The sequence below is a fragment of the Hyaena hyaena genome, unplaced genomic scaffold, assembly GCF_003009895.1.
Source record: "Hyaena hyaena isolate Hyena2069 unplaced genomic scaffold, ASM300989v1 scaffold_210, whole genome shotgun sequence".
Classification (NCBI taxonomy): Eukaryota; Metazoa; Chordata; class Mammalia; order Carnivora; family Hyaenidae; genus Hyaena; species Hyaena hyaena.
In genome coordinates this window covers 750,351-767,527 of record NW_024080841.1, presented here as the reverse complement: position 1 = coordinate 767,527, position 17,177 = coordinate 750,351, and the positions used below count along the sequence as shown (strand labels likewise).

The following is a 17,177-nucleotide window of genomic DNA, read 5'->3' as shown; positions in this document are numbered from 1 at the left end:
CATAAAATACCTCGGAATAAACCTAACCAAGGATACAAGAGATCTGTATGATGAAAACTATAGAAAACTTATGAAGGAAATTGAAGAAGACACAAAGAAATGGAAAAACATTCCATGCTCATGGATAGGAAGAATAAATATAGTTAAGATGTCATTACTACCTAAAGCACTCTACACATTCAATGCAATTCCAATCAAAATTGCACCAGCATACTTCTCAAAACTAGAACAAACTATCCAAAAATTTGTATGGAACCACAAAAGACCCCGAATAGCCAAAGTAATACTGAAAAATAAAACCAAAACGGGAGGTATCACCATCCCAGACTTCAGCCTCTACTACAAAGCTGTCATCCTCAAGACAGTATGGTATTGGCACAAAAACAGACACATAGACCAATGGAACAGAATTGAGAACTCAGAAGTGGACCCAAAAGTATACAGCCAACTGATCTTTGACAAAGCAGGAAAGAATATCCAATGGAAAAAAGACAGCCTTTTTAACAGATGGTGTTGGGAGAACTGGACAGCAACATGCAGAAGAATGAAACTAGATCATTTTCTCACACCATGCACAAAAATCAACTCAAAATGGATAAAGGACCTGAACGTGAGACAGGAAACTATCAACACCCTAGAGGAGAAAGCAGGAAACAACCTCCTTGACCTCCACCGCAGCAACTTCTTACTTGACACATCCCCAAAAGCAAGGGAATCAAGAGCAAAAATAAACTGTTGGGACCTCATCAAGATTAAAAGCTTCTGCACAGCCAAGGAAACAACCCAGAAAATTAATAGGCAACCAACGGAATGGGAAAAGATAGTTGCAAATGACATATCAGATAAAGGGTTAATATCCAGAATCTATAAGGAACTCACCAAACTACACGCCCGAAAAACAAACAACCCAGTGAAGAAATGGGCAGAAGACATGAACAGACACTTCTCCAAAGAGGACATCCAGATGGCCAACAGACACATGAAACGATGCTCAGCATCCCTCCTCATCAGGGAAATACAAATCAAAACCACACTGAGATACCACCTCACGCCAGTCAGAGTGGCTAAAATGAGCAAATCAGAGAACTCTAGATGCTGGCGAGGATGTGGAGAAACGGGCACCCTCCTACACTGTTGGTGGGAATGTAAACTGGTACAGCCCCTCTGGAAAACAGTGTGGAGGTTCCTCAGGAAACTAACAATAGAACTCCCTTATGACCCAGCAATAGCACTGCTAGGAATTTACCCAAGGGATACAGAAATGCTGAGGCATAGGAGCACATGTACCCCAATGTTCATAGCAGCACTCTCCACAATAGCTAAAACATGGAAAGAGCCTAAGTGTCCATCAACAGATGAATGGATCAAGAAGATGTGGTTTATCTATACCATGGAATACTACATGGCAATGAGAAACAATGAAATCTGGCCATGTGTAGCAACATGGATGGACCTTGAGGGTGTTATGCTGAGCGAAATAAGTCAGGCAGAGAAGGACAAATATCATATGTGTGCACGTATAGGAGGATTAGGAGGAACTTGACGGAGGAACAAGGGGGAGAAGAAGGGCGGAAATGGTGGGGGAAAGGGAGAGAGGCAAACCATGAGAGACTCTTGAATGCTGACAAAAACTGAGGACTGATGGATGTGGGGGGGAGGAGGGGATGGGCATGGAGGAGGGCACTTTGGGGATGAGCACTGAGTGTTATGTAGAAACTAATTTGACAATAAACTATTTGTAAAAAAAAAAAAAAATGGATTCCTTCCTTACTGCATCCTCAAACCTCTAAAAGGTTGCTCACGAATCTCTGATAACCCCCTAGGTGGATCATGAGTGGGCTTATGGTAAATAGGCTGTATGGGCAGTTTTTAGATATGCAGAGGTTTATTTTCTCTGGTTGGTATATAGGGCTGTAGTGAGACGCAGTTTTCATGTGAGGCTTGACATAAAGTGTTTCGACAAGACAGTGGGGCCTTGAAGGTGAATTCTCAGGACTAGATGGGAAGAGATTTTGTAGACGCCATCACTGATGAATGATTTTGCTATTACCTTCTCAAGATTTCATTTTATTTTTAAAATCTCTTGCATCTCAGAGGAGTTTTGTTGTTGTTGTTGTTGTTTGTTTGTAATTTAAAAATTTTTCCTTCTTACATGACCAAACTTAGAAAGTTTGACTTACATTCAAACTTAGAGGTGAAGAGCAATGGCAGAGGCCCTGGCATTCGTACCTTCTTTTTTCTTTTTTTAATGTTTTATTTATTTCTAGGAGAAAGAGAGAGAGACAGCGTGAGCAGGGGAAGGTCAGAGAGAGAGAGGGAGTCACAGACTGAAACAGGCTTCAGGCTCTGAGCTAGCAGTCAGCACAGAGCCCGACGCGGGGCTCGAACCCACGAACTGCGAGATCGTGACCTAAGGGAAAGTCGGACGCTCAACCGACTAAGCCACCCAGGCGCCCCTGGCATTCGTACCTTCCGAGTGTCAGCCGCAGCGGGATGTGCCTCTTGACTGCTTCTGAAAATCAATAGAAGAAAGTGCAGTGTGTATCTGCCGAAAAGTGATGAACACAGGGACAGACAGGAATTGTATAACTACACACTGGGGCATCTCCAGCTATTTGCAGCATCCAAACTCTGCTCTGAAATGAGCTTTGGAGCAGCTGTTGTCCTGTCCGTGTGCAGCCCAGCATTTCCTTCTAGCCAGTCTCCCTCCATCCCCCATCCCCAGCACACAGGCCTCCTCAGCCATGGGCAGGGAGCAAGAGATCTCCACTGGCCCTGTTATTTCTTCCCTCTCCTGGGCTCCACAGTGGATCAGTGCAGTTCCTGGGGTCCCTCCTCCTTTGTTTACATGTGTCCACAACTGTAGCAGCCCTGTGGGTTTAGAAGCCTGGGACTCTTGAATCGCCTCTGTGACTCACCAGCTCTGTAACTCTCTCACAAACTGCCTAAACTTTCTGAGCCCCCTTCTGCTCCAGAGAACGGGAAAGATAATGTGGCCTACTCTCATTTGTTTATTATGAACCTTGAATTAAATGCAGTAAAGCATACAGAAGCAAGCACACCGTTGTACTCCATGGTGTTGACTGAATATTGATGAGTGAATAATGTTTAGGAAAATGGATGATTATGCAAGAAAAGAAGTATTAATCAACGTGCTAAGGCAGCAGATTTGCCACTTGGAGGGACACTCTAGGCCGGCACTGGAAAGGATATCATTGAAGAGTATAGTTCTTGCAAACACTTGGTGTGTGCAAATCAGTGAAGTCTAGTGATAAACATCCTGGAGAGAGTGAAAATTTGGCAAAAGTTGTAAACCACTTGCTGTTGCTTTAGAGAGCTCTCCTGGCTAATTCAACATAAGACCACAAAGGCTAGAGATGTTTTAAACTTTTTTTTTTTATTTTAAAGAACCAGTTGGCTTAATTTATCTTAGGAAAATATTAGAAATTATCATAAATATCAGGTAGGTAAGAAAAGCTCAGAAAGTAACCAGAATACAGTCACCCAAGAACTTATTAGTTTTGTCCACAAAATTGTAATCACCCAAAGGAATGTACCCAAAGCCAAAATGGGAAGAAAGAGTTGGTTGAGGATGTGTCATTGCCTTGAGATATTAGAAGCTCGGTTCTTGGAGTCAGGGAGACCCAGACATGAATTCTGACTTTGTGCCACTAAACAAGTATATGACTTTGAGCTAGTTGCATTATGTATTTGAGACTAGTTTTATCATCTGTAGACAAGAGACAAGACAAAGGAAGTATTTACAGTCCTCACTTTGTTACAGAAAAAGCAAGAAATCTGAAATGTTTCCTGTCACTATTGCCATATGCAATCTTGCTGTTTTAAACCTGCACAAACTAAAGGATCTTAGGAATGTGGGTGACCAGGACTGTACAACCAGGTGTTTTCTCCTACAACGACCATAGTGCAAAGTCCCGGGTGTAGTCCTGGCTCCCAGGTTGTTATCTGAATCAAGTAGCATTTCAGCATTATGCTTTTACTAAAATTAAATGAGATCAGTTTCTTGATTTCTCCTTCTGTTGCTTCATTATTGGTGTATAAAGATGCAACCGATTTCTGTTCATTGATTTTGTATCCTGCAACATTGCCGAATTCATGGAATGAAAGCTGGTGCAACCCCTCTGGAAAACAGTATGGAGGTTCCTCAAAAAATTAACAGTAGAACTCCCCTATAACCCAGCAGTAGCACTGCTAGGAATTTACCCAGGGGATACAGGAGTGCTGATGCATAGGGGCACATGTACCCCAATGTTCATAGCAGCACTCGCAACAATAGCCAAAACATGGAAAGAACCTAAGTGTCCATCAACTGATGAATGGATCAAGAAGATGTGGTATATCTATACAATGGAATACTACATGGCAATGAGAAAGAATGAAATCTGGCCATGTGTAGCAACACGGATGGAACTAGAGGGTGTTATGCTGAGTGAAATAAGTCAGGCAGAGAAGGACAGATACCATATGTTTGCACATATAGGAGATTAGGGGGAACTTAACGGAGGACCATGGGGGAGAAGAAGAGGGGGAAATAGTTGGGGAGAGGGAGGGAGGCAAACCATGAGAGACTCTTGAATGCTGAGAACAAACTGAGGGCTGAGCTGGGGTGGGGGAGAGGGGAAGGGGGTGATGGGCATGGAGGAGGGCACTTGCTGGGATGAGCACTGGGTGTTATATGTAAACCAACTTGACAATAACCATTTAAGGAAAATTAAATTAAATTAAATTAAATGACAGTTTTTCCCACTCATCTCAAAGGTTTTCAAATCAGGAGATGTTTACTTTTTAGTCCCCACTCTATAGAGAAGTTAGCATCAGCTGCCAGCCCAACAAAGCTGGCATTTATTCTTACAATGACATATAATTCACATCATCTAACCATACCTGGAGTTCTGGTTGTGAACCTCCAGATTCATCTCCAGAAACCTCTCATTGCTTTCTTCCAACTTCTCCATATAAGAAACTCTGTGTGTGTGTGTGTGTGTGTGTGTGTGTGTGTGTGTGTGTTGTATTAAGGAAGTTAAGTTGGAGAATACCATAACCAACATCCCAGGTCCCCTCATGTCCTATTTATCCTTTTAGAGCATAGACAGCAGTAGGTGGAAGCTCATGGAACCATTACGAGATACTCGATTTTGTGCTCATCTCTGATGCTCCAAATAAGGATCAGGCAGTTTGACCCATACCTGATTCAATAACCAAATAGCACAACACATGTTACAGGAAAATCTTTCATGCTTAGAGAAAGTTGTGTCTTGGAAAAGAATCCTGCCCAGCCGTTCTCAGCTCGTCAGGCCCTAGTAAGAGAAAGAAATCACACCAATTACTTTAATAAAGAGAATTTAATATCGGGTTGTTGTCCAAATATTAGGGCAACTAAAAAGACAAAAAGATGCTGGCATCTCGTGGAGCAGCAGATGTGGGGAGTAGCTACCATGCTGCTTCATGGGACCACGAAAACTCAGAGGCTCAGAGGAGGGGCCTGCAGACCAGGATGCAGAGCCCTGAGGTGGGGCCACTGCTGGGCCATCCTGGTGTCTCTGAGCTTGAGCAGGGGCTCCATGGAATGGTACCCAGATTTTGGAGGAGAGGGTGCCAACCATCGCTGCTGGTGTCTCTGAAGGGCAGTGATGAGGCTGGGTGTGTGAGGGTCAGAGACACCGTTCACTTGAGTGGATTGCTGCTGGCCGGAAGACAGAAGATGTGCTGTCACCAGGGCATCTGCTGGAACTGGAGGTCAAATCCCTTTTTTCTGCTCCAGCTTTCCCATTTCCCTCCAGAACCTTCTATTAATGGAACCTAATAAGGAGCAGTGGGCAAGGCAAAATGGTCCACAGAGTCTGGGGCCCAGTATCAGAAGAATAAGTCCAGAAGAGTAGGTTTGGAACCAAGGCAGTAGGTTAATAGATTTGCCAGCCCATCACACCTCAAAGGCATTCTTTTTTTTTTTTTTAATATTTTTATTTATTTCTAGGAGAGAGAGAGAGAGAGACAGCGTGAGCAGGGGGAGGGTCAGAGAGAGAGGGAGACACAGACTCTGAAATAGGCTCCAGGCTCTGAGCTGGCAGTCAGCACAGAGCCCAACGCGGGGCTCGAACCCACAAACCGCGAGATCATGACCTAAGCGAAAGTCAGACGCTTAACCGACTAAGCCACCCAGGCACCCCCTCAAAGGCATTCTTGAAACAGACTGTGTTCATGTGCTTCTTGGTTGGCCACAAACCTTAAGCAATTCCTTCAACATCTTTGGTGGGACCAAGCCTTGACTTTAAGTAGTCCTGGGACAGGCTTTCTCCACCGCCATGTTTCTGTTAAAGTCATTAACACAAAACAGATTTTTGTGGCTGTCTATGTGATATGTAATGATAACTCTTAACTGTTGGTTTTTCTTTCATTCACCAGGTAGACGTAGTTTTGCAGTTGTTATAAATATACAGTTTAAATAGCTTGATTTCATGAAAAAGAGAAGAAACATTATGCCTCTCTGATTTTTCTACTCAAATAGAACTTTTTAATGCAAATGAAAGCATGATTCAAGCATAAAAACAACCTAATTGCTAATCATATTTTTAATGATCCCTTATTAGAGCAAAATTTAAAGTGAATACAAGCATATGAGAAGCTTTTCTCATGTATCCATAGTTTGTATCTATCACTCATAAAGCTAACCTTGCATGTCCTTCCAGAATTGAGAGAAACACATACTTTTACTCATGTTGAATCTATTTCTTAAATGCAAACAACAGCCTCAGCAAGTGACAAGGTTCTTAAGACCTGTACTAAGTCTTGTCCTTTTGATTATGTTTTGAAAAGGAGACTATTCACTTACTAGTTTCCCTAAGACTCCAAGCCTGAGCTTTTGCGTATGCGCGCGTGCACACGCGTGTGTATGTGTGTGTGTGTGTGTGTGTGTGTGTGTGTGTGTACCAGTAACTTCATGCCTTACTATCCTTAGGCAGAAACTAAGAGAGGGAAAATCTAGGTGTGCCAGCATCAAACACTGTCTGGCTTGGATCAGAGAGGTGAAAAATGTTTCTGTCAACCTCAGCTTGTGAATTTTTAAAGCTAGCAGTTGTACTTCCCTTGATTTACAAGGACAAAGAAACGGCAAAGAAAGCATTCCACAGGAAGAATTAGATATAAAAACGTCCCAGTTCCTAAACATACATCAATAATCCTAGCTTTGCTCAAATGTAACGCCTCAGAAAACATTTCCGTGGAACATGGGGAAGTTGTAGAGGAGCTTTAAAATGGTTTAATCCCCAAGGACTTTAACACAGGGACTTTGGGCGATAGTTCCCATTTTGTCCTCACCCAGCATGGAAAGCAAGGAGGTGTGGCCTCAGTCCTGCCAGCTGCAGGTGAAGAGCACCTTCAGGACTGAACTTAAGGTGGGCACCTGCCACTTAAACCTTGGACGGTGTCAGCAGCACCAGGCACTACGTGAATGAAGAAAATGTTGGAGGACTCTGTGTGACGGACATCACAGAGTTAACATCGTTAATAAGTTTTGGAGATGAAGCAAATCAAATACAATCTGATCTCAAGATCAGGATTCCTACAAGAGTGGAAGAAATAAGAACAGGCTTGAGTGTAGCGGCTGTCTGGTCCCAGTGCTGGTGTGGGCCAGGCTGGATTGGGTGGGTGAAGCAGTAGTAATGGAGGGAGCCAGCTCAGGACTTTTATCACCTTGTATGTAACATTTGCAGGAGGCATTCTTGGCTCCAAATAGTAATGCTCACAGTCCTTCCTGCTGTTTACTAATGCTCCTGCCTGTTGTTTCTAGAAGCAGGCTTTGTCAATTAGGTTCTGTTCCTCACAGTGTGGTCCCAGACCAGCCGTGTTGCCCAGAGGCCCACTAGAAATGCAGATTGTCAGGCCCCATCCAGACTGACTGAATCAGAACAAGCTCCTCAGGTGAATCCTGTGCCCATGAAGATTAGAAACGCACAGCCAACCGTCCTCCCCAGTATGTCTGACTTGCCGCTCGCCATACATTACCAGGTATTTCCCACAACATTCTGCTTCCGGGTTTTTCTCATCTTTATTGAGATATATTTGATATAACATTATGTAAGTTTAAGGTACACAATGTGATGGCACGCTATATGTATGTTTTGTGGCATGATTGCCCCGATAGGCTTGGTTTATACATCCATCACCTCTCACAGTTACCGTAAAAATATAAAACAAGTCACAAACTTGTGTGTCATTCTTATGCAGAAGCCCTGCTAATCTCTGTATCATTCGGATCTTAGTCCATATGCTGCTGAAGTAAGCACTCTGCTTCCATCTGAAGCCCATTTCCTAATTTCTTCCCGTTCCCTGAATGCCACATAAATTCTTCACCAGCCTTCACCTCACCGGATTTTCCCATTAGATAAAATAATTTTTATTTTATATAACTTTTTATTTTAATAACTTTTCCCATTAGACAAAATAATAAGGATGGAAGGAAAGGTGGAAGGCAGAGAGGGAAGGAGGAAAGAGAAGAAAAAAATAAAAAAAGGAAGATGGGAAGGAAGAAAAAGTGGAAAGGGATATAGGGAAGGAGAAAAGGGACTCATTTACAATCATGCCATAGTATGGTTGGGGTTCGTGGGATCTGTTTCAAACACATACACATATACACAAAAATACAGTGGAACTTTGAGCAATGCAGGGGTTAGGGGCACCACCCCTCCACACCATTGAAAATCCGCATACTATGGTGACTCCCCAAGAGTTAACTACTAATAGCCCACAGTTCAAGGAAGCCTGACCAATAACCTCAACAGTCAACTAATACATATTTTGTATGCTGTATTATATACTGTAGTTTACAATAAAGGAAGCTAGAGAAAGAAAATGTTATTAAGAAAACTCATAAGGAAGAGAAAATACATATGCAGTACTGTACTGAAAAATATCCACATATAAGTGGACCACAGAAACACGTTCAAACCCGTGTTGTTCAGGTATCAACTCTGTATCCCATCCGCTGTTCCCATTTTATTTTTTTAAGTTTATTTATTTATTTTGAGAGAGAGAGAGAGCATGAATGAGTGAATGGGGGAGGGGTAAAGACAGGGAGGGAGAATCCCAAGCAGGCTCTGCACTGTCAGAACAGAGCCTGATGCAGTGCTCAAACTCATAAACCATGAGATCATGACCTGAGCCAAAGTCAAGAGCCAGGTGCTTAACCAAGTGAGCCACCCAGGCACCCCTCACTGCTTCCACTTTAAAATGAAGCAGTTACTTTCATACACTGTTGAAGTGAATGTTAATTGGTATGATAATTTGGAGGGCAATTTGGCAATGTCTATACACATTTTTTAAATGCACATTCTCTTTGATCTAGCAATTTCAGAATTTATCCTACAGAAATATGTGCATACATGCAAGGCATTTTCACAAAAACGTATGTCAAAAGTATTTGTTGAAGGATTGTTTTATTTTTTTTTAAGGGTTTTTTTTTTTTTTTTACAAATAGTTTATTGTCAAATTAGTTTCTACATAACACTCAGTGCTCATCCCCAAAGTGCCCTCCTCCATGCCCATCCCCCCTTCCCCCCCACATCCATCAGTCCTCAGTTTTTGTCAGCATTCAAGAGTCTCTCATGGTTTGCCTCTCTCCCTTTCCCCCACCATTTCCGCCCTTCTTCTCCCCCTTGTTCCTCCGTCAAGTTCCTCCTAATCCTCCTATACGTGCAAACATATGATATTTGTCCTTCTCTGCCTGACTTATTTCGCTCAGCATAACACCCTCAAGGTCCATCCATGTTGCTACACATGGCCAGATTTCATTGTTTCTCATTGCCATGTAGTATTCCATGGTATAGATAAACCACATCTTCTTGATCCATTCATCTGTTGATGGACACTTAGGCTCTTTCCATGTTTTAGCTATTGTGGAGAGTGCTGCTATGAACATTGGGGTACATGTGCTCCTATGCCTCAGCATTTCTGTATCCCTTGGGTAAATTCCTAGCAGTGCTATTGCTGGGTCATAGGGGAGTTCTATTGTTAGTTTCCTGAGGAACCTCCACACTGTTTTCCAGAGGGGCTGTACCAGTTTACATTCCCACCAACAGTGTAGGAGGGTGCCCGTTTCTCCACATCCTCGCCAGCATCTAGAGTTCTCTGATTTGCTCATTTTAGCCACTCTGACTGGCGTGAGGTGGTATCTCAGTGTGGTTTTGATTTGTATTTCCCTGATGAGGAGGGATGCTGAGCATCGTTTCATGTGTCTGTTGGCCATCTGGATGTCCTCTTTGGAGAAGTGTCTGTTCATGTCTTCTGCCCATTTCTTCACTGGGTTGTTTGTTTTTCGGGCGTGTAGTTTGGTGAGTTCCTTATAGATTCTGGATATTAACCCTTTATCTGATATGTCATTTGCAACTATCTTTTCCCATTCCGTTGGTTGCCTATTAATTTTCTGGGTTGTTTCCTTGGCTGTGCAGAAGCTTTTAATCTTGATGAGGTCCCAACAGTTTATTTTTGCTCTTGATTCCCTTGCTTTTGGGGATGTGTCAAGTAAGAAGTTGCTGCGGTGGAGGTCAAGGAGGTTGTTTCCTGCTTTCTCCTCTAGGGTGTTGATAGTTTCCTGTCTCACGTTCAGGTCCTTTATCCATTTTGAGTTGATTTTTGTGCATGGTGTGAGAAAATGATCTAGTTTCATTCTTCTGCATGTTGCTGTCCAGTTCTCCCAACACCATCTGTTAAAAAGGCTGTCTTTTTTCCATTGGATATTCTTTCCTGCTTTGTCAAAGATCAGTTGGCTGTATACTTTTGGGTCCACTTCTGAGTTCTCAATTCTGTTCCATTGGTCTATGTGTCTGTTTTTGTGCCAATACCATACTGTCTTGAGGATGACAGCTTTGTAGTAGAGGCTGAAGTCTGGGATGGTGATACCTCCCGTTTTGGTTTTATTTTTCAGTATTACTTTGGCTATTCGGGGTCTTTTGTGGTTCCATACAAATTTTTGGATAGTTTGTTCTAGTTTTGAGAAGTATGCTGGTGCAATTTTGATTGGAATTGCATTGAATGTGTAGAGTGCTTTAGGCAGTAATGACATCTTAACTATATTTATTCTTCCTATCCATGAGCATGGAATGTTTTTCCATTTCTTTGTGTCTTCTTCAATATCTGAAGGATTGTTTTAATAGCAAAAAGCTGTAAATAGCCTGAAGGAATCAATAACAGCTATTTTGAAAAATCAGCATATATCCCTGCAGAAGAATACTATCCTGCCATTGAAGATGAAAAGAATTAAGGAAGATCTGTGTATGCTTATGAGATGAGCTCTCTAGATTTATTATAATTAACTGAGAAAAGGTGCAGAACAATAGGGATGTTGTGATCCCATCTGCATGTTATTTTTTAGTATCTGTGTGTGTGTATTCATAAAACTGTTAATAACTTAATCTGTTTACATCCAATGAAATATTCTACAGCCATTAAAAATACTATTTTTGGCAGAATTTTGAGTAATTTGGGACATTTTTGTGATATAGTGGTAGGTTACAAGAAAGGTAGGATATTGGTGTCATAGTTTTTTGCCCTCACCTTTCCTGAGCATTTCCCAAGACTATTAAATATTAGTCTAAAAATATCATTAATTTCCCTATAATATAATATCTTACTCTTGGGTTTTAGGCTTTTAGTTTTTTTCAACTCATGTATATTAGGTAAATATTTTTCTGGCCTAACGGTGTTTTCAAATATTTCAAACAATTTAACTTTCCTAAGCTGTCTAAGCTAAATGTCTTGTAATTACTGGTTCATAGGATATAACCTTTTATTATAATTACTGGTTCATAGAATGTGATCCCTGATATTTATTGCCAAATTGGCTTTTATGATCCACAAAGATTTTTAATGTAATATCTTCAATTCTTGGTAATGTGATTGGTTATTAAAAGTCACCATTTGTTCAACCAATTTTAACAGATTTCTTTTTTTATGTTTATTTATTTTTGAGAGAAAGAGAGAGAGTGACAGAGGGGCAGAGAGAGAGGGAGACACAGAATCCGAAGCAGGCTCCAGGCTCTGAGCTGCCAGCACCTAGCCTGATCCGGGGCTCAAACTCAGAAATGGGAGATCATGACCCAAACTGAAGCCAGATGCTCAACCAACTAAGCCACCCAGGCACCCCATTATCAACAAATTTTTATTTTAATTTTTTAAATGTTTGTTTATTTTTGAGAGAGGGGAGGGACAGAGAGAGGGAAACACAGAATCTGAAGCAGGCTCCAGGCTCTGAGCCATCAGCACAGTCCCCAATGCAGGGCTTGAAATCACGAACCGTGAGATCATGACCTGAGCCAGAGTTGAATACTTAACCAACTGAGCCACTCTGGTGCTCCTCAACAACTTGAGATAAAAACAGTTATTAATGCCGACTGTGTGCCAAGATCTCTTAAAAGCACAATGCACACTGTTACAAATAATACATGAACCTGCCTTTGCTACTTAAAGCATGATCCTGGGCCAGCACACTTAAACACTTCATTACACTCTGATGGGATTCAGGCTATCATAGAATATGTTTAAAGTACCGTGGGACACAGCATGCCTCTGGTATACTTGTGATAATTAACCAAGAAAGGTACTAGATTCTCATACTTCCCTTTGACTCTTCCTCTCCCACATTCTGACTAAAGAGTGGTGTTAGTTTGTAATAGGGAAAAACTCTTCTTGCTGTTATCAGAGTTTACTATTAACTGCATCTGACTATAACAAGGAAGTAGAAAAGAAACTCACCCTAGTTTGTGGTGTCAAGGTTTGGCACCATTTATATATTCCACAGATTCGGAAGGTGATAAGCCTCCTTCAAGGATACATACTTTCATCCTGAATCTATAACCAAACCTGACCTTCTAACACCCATTTCCCCTGGCTTCTCAGAATAGAAAAATAGTTATCTGGCCTTCAGAGCATTTGTCCTAACCTCCAAAACAAATCTCCATGGAAATGGAACAAACCAGCCTCCACAAATAGCACTTGCTACTCTCTTAATATTCCCTAGGCCCAGAAATTCTAAATTGGAACATTATAATAAGGTTGATTAAAAGAAGCTGCCAATATTTCACTGTTTTTTTAACCTGTGAAAGTGGCAATTTCATATGGTTCAACTAAAACTTGCTATTTAATTCTTCCTGTGTCTTCCCAAGTGTATCCCAAGGCAACCCGTGTATTAGACCTAGTTGAAACTTTATTTCACACCAAGTGGTTGCTGCAATTTCTGGCCCAGAAACTAAGAAAAGAGAAAAATGATTAACATGGGCTTATGCTTGGTTGTCACTTCCCAGTCAAATCATCAGTAAGATAAAATTAGAATACATTATTCCCTGTAAAGAAGGAAGAAAGATTTCCTGCTTGGTCAAAAAAGAGACTTCTAACAAACCCATCAAACTACAAAACAAACTGTAATTCATAACCTTCAACCTGAGCAAGGCTGGTGTCTTCCTCTCAAAGCAAATATGATGCTGAGGGTGTGTTACAAATACAAGATTATTACCAACGCAAATCTGTGCACCAGATCTCCAGGGAGAAGGAAAGGGAAGAGGGGATAGAGAGAAAGAGAGAGAGAGTGCATAAGCCTGAAAGTGATGGAGGTCCTTTTTCTATTACTCTTATCAGATTTAAATCTAAATTGTAAAAAAGCAAATTTAGTAATTCTACAGAGCGTGCTGGTATGCGAAATGATGCCTCAGAGCTTGGTAAGCTGGCCTGATTGCATAAAAGAATCAGAACTCTCTGTCAAAAGTGAATTCATAGCTTTAAATGCTTTTTGGAGTCTTGCTATTCAAAGTGTGGTCCAGAGTTCCAGTCAGTGCTTCTCAAACTCTGAAGTGCCTACGAATCACTTGGGGTCTTGTTTTATGGTGGACAGGGTTGTTTTGTTTTGTTGTTTTTGTTTTTGTTTTTGTTTTTGTTGTGTTTTTGCCTTTCTTTTTGATTCAGAAATGTTGTTCTTTATTAAGAAGTGTATAAACTGTTCCCTAGAAATTCTTAACTTTGGCTTGTGTGAATTTTGTGTGAATGAATATGTGAAGGAATTGTGATCTTTTTTCTTTTTCTTGTTTTTTGCCACCATGATAAGTATACTCTTAAGTCCCCATCACCTATTTCACCCATCCCACTGTCCTTCTCCCCTCTGGTAACCATCAGTTTCTTCTCTATAGTTAAGAGTCTGTTTCTTGGGGTGTCTGCCTGGCTCAGTCAGATGAACATGTGACTCTTGATCTCAAGGTCCTGAGTTCGAGCCCCATGTTGGGTGTAGAGATTAGTTAAATCAAAACTTTAAAAAAAAAAGCTGTTTCTTGGTTTGTCTCTCTCTCTCTCTCTTTTTTTTCCTTTGCTCTTTTGTTTCTTATATTTCACATATGAGTAAAATCATATGGTATTTGTCTCTCTCTGACTGGCTTATTTTGCTTAGCATTATACTTTCTAGATCCATCCATGTTACAAACAGCAAGATTTCATTCCCTTTTATGCTTGAGTAAAATTCCATTATATATAACATACATAATTATGGATAAATATTGATACATATATGCACACACCACATCTTTATCCATCTACCGATGGATACTTGAGTTGCTTCCATAATTTGGCTATTTAAATAATGCTGTAATAAACATAGGGATGCATGTATCCCTTTGAATTAGTGCCTTTGTGATTGGGGTGTAAATACCCAGTAGTGCAATGACTGGTTCATAAGGTAGTTCTATTTTCAATTTTTTGAAGAACCTCCATACTACTTTCCACAGTGGCTGCACCAGTTTGCATTCCCACAAACAGTGCACAGGGTTCCCTTTTCTCCAAATCCTTGGCAACACTTGTTGTTTCTTGTGTTTTTTATTGTAGCCATTTTGACAGGTATGAGGTGATATCTTATTGTAGCTCTGATTTGCATTTCCCTGATGATGAGTGATGTCAAGCTTCTTTTCACATGTCTGTCAGCCATCTGTATATCTTCTCTAGAGAAATGTCTATTCATGTCTTCTGCCCATTTTCTAATTGGATTATTTGTTTTTTGGGTGTTGAGTTGTGTAACTTTTTTTATATATTTGGATACTAACCCTTTTATCAGATATGTCATTTACAAATATCTTATTCCATTCAGTAGGTTGCGTTTTTTTAAAATTTGTTTAATGTTTATTTATTCTTGAGAGAGAGAGTGTGTGTGCAGGGGAAGGGCAGAAAGAGAGGGGGACACAGAATCTGAAGCAGGCTCCAGGTTCAAAATGGTCAGCACAGAGCCCGACACTGGGCTCAAACTCACAAACTACAAGATTATGACCTGAGCTGAAGTCAGATGCTAAACCAATCCAGGTGCCCCTATTTTTATTTTTATTTTTATTTTTAAGTTTGTTTGTTTGTATAGAGAGGGATAGAGAGAATCCTAAACAGGCTATGTGGGACTTGATCTCATGAACTTACAACACTATGTTGAATAAAAGTAGTGAGTGGACATCCTTGTCTTGTTCCTGACCTTAGGGGGAAAGGTCTCTGTTTTTCCCCATTGAGTATGATGTTTGCTGTGGGGTTTTCATAAATGGTGTTTACTATGTTGAAGTATGTTCCCTCCAACTCTATCTTGTTGATGTTTTTTTTTAATTTAAAAAAAATTTTTTTATTTACTTCTGAGAGAGAGAGAGCATGAGCAGGAGAGGGTCAGAGAGAGAGGGAGACACAGAATCTGAAACAGGCTCCAGGCTCTGAGCTAGCTGTCATCACAGAGCCCGACGTGGGGCTCGAACCCACAAACCATGAAATCATGACCTGAGCCAAAATTAGACGCTTAACCGACTGAGCCACCCAGGCGTCCCCCTTGTTGATGTTTTTTATCATGAATGGATGTTGTACTTTATCAAATGCTTGGTTTTTATCTTTTCTTTTATTGACATGATGAATCATCTTGATTCATTTGCAAATACTGAACCACCCTTGTATCCTAGGAATAAATCTCACTTGACCTTGGCAAATGACTTTTTAAAATGTATTGTTGCATTCAGTTTGCTAGTATTTTGCATCTATTTTTATCGGAGATCTTGGCCTATCGTTCTCTTTATTGGTGTGGTGTCTTTATCTGCTTTTGGTATCAGAGTAATGCTGGCCTCCTAAAATGAATTTGGAAGTTTTCCATCCTCTTCTATATTTTGAGTTTGAGAACTCTTCTTTCAATGTTTGGTAGAATTCACCTGAAGCCGTTGGTCCTGGACTTTAATTTATCTGGAGTTTTTTTTATTACTGATTCAATTTCTTTGCTGGTAATCAGTCTGTTCAAATTTCTATTTCTTCCTGCTTCAATTTTGGGAGGCTACATCTGTCAAGGAATTTATCCATTTCTTCCAGGTTGTCCAGTTTGTTGGCATATAATTTTTCATAATATTCTTTTACAATTGTTTGTATTTCTGTGGTATCAGTTGTTCTTTGTCCTCTTTCATTAGTGATTTTGTTTATTTGATTCCTCTCTCTCTCTCTCTCTTCTTTTTTTGTTGTTGTTATTGACTCTAGTTAGAGGTTTATCAATTTTGTTGATCTTTTCAAAGAACTAGCTCCTGGCTTCATTGATCTGTTCTATTGATTTTAGTTTCTTTCTATTTATTTCTGCTCTAATTTTATTGTTTCCTTCCTTATACTGGCTTAGGGTTTTGTTTGTTCTTTTCCTAGCTCCTTTAGGTGTAAGGTTGGATTGTTTCTTTGAGATTTTTCTTCCTTCTTGAGATAGACCCGTATCGCTATAAACTTCCCTCTTAGAACCACTATTGCTGCATCTCAGAGGTTTTGGATCCACTTGGGGTCTTGTTAAATGCAGATTATGATTGAGCAGGTCTGGGGCAGGATCTGAGATTCTGCATTTCTTTTCTTTTCTTTTTTTTTTTTTTACAAATAGTTTATTGTCAAGTTGGTTTCCATATAACACCCAGTGCTCATCCCCACAAGTGCCCTCCTCCATGCCCATCCCCCCTTCCCCCCACATCCATCAGTCCTCAGTTTTTGTCAGCATTCAAGAGTCTCTCATGGTTTGCCTCTTTCTCTTTCTCCCACCATTTCCCCCCTTCTTCTCCCCCATGGTCCTCCATTAAGTTCCTCCTAATCCTCCTATACGTGCAAACATATGATATTTGTCCTTCTCTGCCTGACCTATTTCGCTCAGCATAACA

At 40.7% G+C, this 17,177-nt stretch overlaps 1 protein-coding gene and 1 non-coding gene across 2 annotated transcripts in view; one reads left to right on the top strand and one right to left on the bottom strand.

The window, feature by feature from the left end:
* Positions 1–17,177, top strand: part of NEK11 (NIMA related kinase 11) — a 251,083-nt gene that overhangs the window by 216,114 nt on the left and 17,792 nt on the right. The window lies entirely within an intron of this gene.
* LOC120238486 lies at positions 8,200–8,303 on the bottom strand. Its single transcript, XR_005530235.1, has one exon. It is a non-coding gene; the product is annotated as a U6 spliceosomal RNA (small nuclear RNA).